This window comes from Colossoma macropomum, unplaced genomic scaffold, assembly GCF_904425465.1.
Source record: "Colossoma macropomum unplaced genomic scaffold, Colossoma_macropomum, whole genome shotgun sequence".
Classification (NCBI taxonomy): domain Eukaryota; kingdom Metazoa; phylum Chordata; class Actinopteri; order Characiformes; family Serrasalmidae; genus Colossoma; species Colossoma macropomum.
Genome location: NW_023496001.1, coordinates 106,036 through 110,000, shown reverse-complemented (window position 1 = coordinate 110,000; position 3,965 = coordinate 106,036).

The following is a 3,965-nucleotide window of genomic DNA, read 5'->3' as shown; positions in this document are numbered from 1 at the left end:
ACTACCTTTGGTTCTCTAAAGCACCTTTCAATGGATGGTTCTTTAAAGAACCATTTATGAAGATGTGTGAGTGTGAAGTACCTTTTAAAACTTTGAAGAACCTCCACAGAATGAAAAGGTTTTTTTCCTAGAACTATACATCAAAGTCAAGAACCATTTAGGAACATTCATTTAAGGGTCATGCTTTATTTTACTGTCCCTAAAATGAACAGTGGTACAAGGTTAAAAGTACTAGGTAATTATTTTGCAAATAACTCTGAAACGGCCTACAGGTTCCGACTGTTAACCAAGTAAATATGTGATACAAACTCCAGTGAAATGCCACGTGTTTAAGCAGGAAACTAAATCAGACACGTGTCTGAATATGAAGATAAGAGTCTTATAGATCAATGAGCCAAAACATTTTGAGATGATGCAAATAAAATGAATTATCTTGTAATGATGGTGCTAGTAAAGATCTGGGATCTATTAGATGGTAAACAAACAGTTGGTTCTCATAGGAGAGTTGAATGCACACTGTTAGAAAAAATAGTTCTGTTCAGGTACGTTTTTTGTTCATCAAGGTGCAAACAGTGTAAATGTTCCCTCAAAAGGTTCAACAGTGGTTTAAAGGTCTGACTGTGAACCTTAAATACGTTTTTCCAGGTGAAAAGTTCGTATTTGTACCTTTTCATAACTGAATGTTTTAAAACAGAACAGGGGTGTGTGGAGTCAGCACAGCTTAGAAATTATGGTACAGTTACGTTCCCTGACTGAAGGTACAGAGATGGACCCTTGAGGGTTCCACCCCAGAGACGAGAGGGGCACTGACCCAGTGACAGTTTACTACCTTTATTTCTGAAAGGGCAGGAGAAACAGGCAGCTGTGAAGACCTGAGCGAATCAGAAATCAGGATCAAATCATTCCTGATTGGGTCGGCGCTTCTCCAAAATGGCAAGGCTTGTTTTTGCTGTTTCACTGAGCTGGTAAGTCAGAACTGTTTTGTCCTGTTTGCTAATGTCTGTGATAGCAGTTGTTTAGCTTCACAGCAGCAGTTATAGTGACAGCTTGCTAACACACAGCCGAGTATCGTTAGCTACAGTACTGTGTCACTGTCGTGGTCTTCGTCTGTACAATGTTTGCGAAGGTTTTTATGGCCACAGAGATCTAAAATAATCATGTTTGCCAGCTCAGCGTTGTTCGCCTTGGCAATTTGTGTCTGTGAATTTGGGGGCAGTGAGAGTTTGTTTGACAGAAAAACACTAATATTACAATTAATGCAAGCAACCTTAATACAGAAGCCATGTAGTAATTGAGGTTATTATTATTCAGCGCCTGGTTTTGCTCAATCAATAAATTAGTTCAATTAAATCAGGTGAGCTGTTGATGGAACTTAAGAAATCTATGTGATGAGGCTCTTGAGGAGAAATCCAGAACCAAGCTTACAGCTACTTTTTTGAAAACAAGAAACTCCTGTTACATTTTAGTGTATTTGTTCATATTTCTCCTAATGTTAGAAGACATAATTACACACTCACCACCCAGATGAGTGGTTTTAAAGAGTGTGCTTAGGACTTTTGCACAGTACTGCATGTGTAACTAAATCTAAACCAATAGTTTTGATTTTATAAACTCAAAAAATTCTAATAAATTGATTACCTTAACCCTTGTGTGGTGTTGGGGTCTGTGGGACCTGTTTTGAATGTTTACCAAAGAAAAATGACGAGATATTTTATTATTTTAACCTCACACTGGCCGTTGCTCATTTTTTGTGAAGAACATAAATTAATACATTTTCAGACCCTTCACACAGTTCACCCCCCCCCACACACGTTTTTATATTACACATGTGGTGTTGGGGTCCACTGGACCTGCAGGTAATAAAAGTGTGGAGGTGCTCTGTCTCTTCACTCTGTCCTTCCCCTGTATGTCCTGCTGGTGAGACTTCAAATCCAGAGAACACAACATGTCCCAAAATGTGTTCAAGCTTCTGCAGCCACAGCCGGATTTAGGAAGAGGAGGAGGCTGGAGTCCCTTCAGCTCACAGACACACATGTAATACAGTAAACTGTGCCCCTCGTGTGCTGTACAGGCTGGCATGAGTGGACTGTGTACAGGCTGGCATGAGTGGACTGTGTACAGGCTGGTGTGAGTGGACTGTGTACAGGCTGGTGTGAGTGGACTGTGTACAGGCTGGTGTGAGTGGACTGTGTGTTCAGTGAGGCTGGTGTGAGTGGACTGTGTACAGGCTGGTGTGAGTGGACTGTGTGTTCAGTGAGGCTGGTGTGAGTGGACTGTGTACAGGCTGGTGTGAGTGGACTGTGTGTTCAGTGAGGCTGGTGTGAGTGGACTGTGTGCAGGCTGGCGTGAGTGGACTGTGTACAGGCTGGCGTGAGTGGACTGTGTACAGGCTGGCGTGAGTGGACTGTGTGTTCAGTGAGGCTGGTGTGAGTGGACTGTGTGTTCAGTGAGGCTGGTGTGAGTGGACTGTGTGTTCAGTGAGGCTGGTGTGAGTGGACTGTGTACAGGCTGGCGTGAGTGGACTGTGTACAGGCTGGCATGAGTGGACTGTGTACAGGCTGGTGTGAGTGGACTGTGTGTTCAGTGAGGCTGGTGTGAGTGGACTGTGTGTTCAGTGAGGCTGGTGTGAGTGGACTGTGTACAGGCTGGCGTGAGTGGACTGTGTGTTCAGTGAGGCTGGTGTGAGTGGACTGTATGTTCAGTGAGGCTGGCGTGAGTGGACTGTGTGCAGGCTGGCGTGAGGGGGCTGGTGTGAGTGGACTGTATGTTCAGTGAGGCTGGTGTGAGTGGACTGTGTGCAGGCTGGAGTGAGTGGACTGTGTACAGGCTGGCGTGAGTGGACTGTGTGTTCAGTGAGGCTGGTGTGAGTGGACTGTGTGTTCAGTGAGGCTGGTGTGAGTGGACTTTGTACAGGCTGGTGTGAGTGGACTGTGTGTTCAGTGAGGCTGGTGTGAGTGGACTGTGTACAGGCTGGAGTGAGTGGACTGTGTACAGGCTGGTGTGAGTGGACTGTGTGTTCAGTGAGGCTGGTGTGAGTGGACTGTGTGTTCAGTGAGGCTGGTGTGAGTGGACTTTGTACAGGCTGGTGTGAGTGGACTGTGTGTTCAGTGAGGCTGGTGTGAGTGGACTGTGTGTTCAGTGAGGCTGGTGTGAGTGGAATGTATGTTCAGTGAGGCTGGTGTGAGTGGACTTTGTACAGGCTGGCGTGAGTGGACTGAACATGCTGGCATGAGTGGACTGTGTGTTCAGTGAGGCTGGTGTGAGTGGACTGTGTGCAGGCTGGTGTGAGTGGACTGTGTGCAGGCTGGTGTGAGTGGACTGTGTGTTCAGTGAGGCTGGTGTGAGTGGACTGTGTGTTCAGTGAGGCTGGTGTGAGTGGACTGTGTGTTCAGTGAGGCTGGTGTGAGTGGACTCTCCATGCTGGTGTGAGTGGACTCTCCATGCTGGTGTGAGTGGACTCTCCATGCTGGTGTGAGTGGACTGTGTGTATATGTTAATATTGATTTTTCTTTTTTTTGTGTTTTATCACAAAAAATGGATGGCACTATTGTTTACAGATATAAGCTAGCAGAGATCAATGGTAAATATTATATGCTGTCTTTATTGCTTGTTATTGGGATAAAGTAAACATCAGGTTTCATTTATTTATCAGGTTTATTTTCATATAAAAATTATGGCTGTATTGATTTTAAAACCCTAATAACGCGGTGGGTCCACCAGACGCACAAACAGTGGCTGAGTAACAAAACCATGAACATCACACAAGAGTTAATTAACTAGTTTCCCAGTGCTGGAATCAAATCTCATTGCCTTCATTTAAATTAAAGGTAAGATTTAATGTGTTTGTTTGAAGTTCCTGTTTCAGGGATGAAAGTTTTTTCTTCTCACAGTGACGACCTGATATTACAGACGGATAAACAACACAAGACAAGGCGCTGATGCTCTGAAGCTTTATTTGCCTGTTT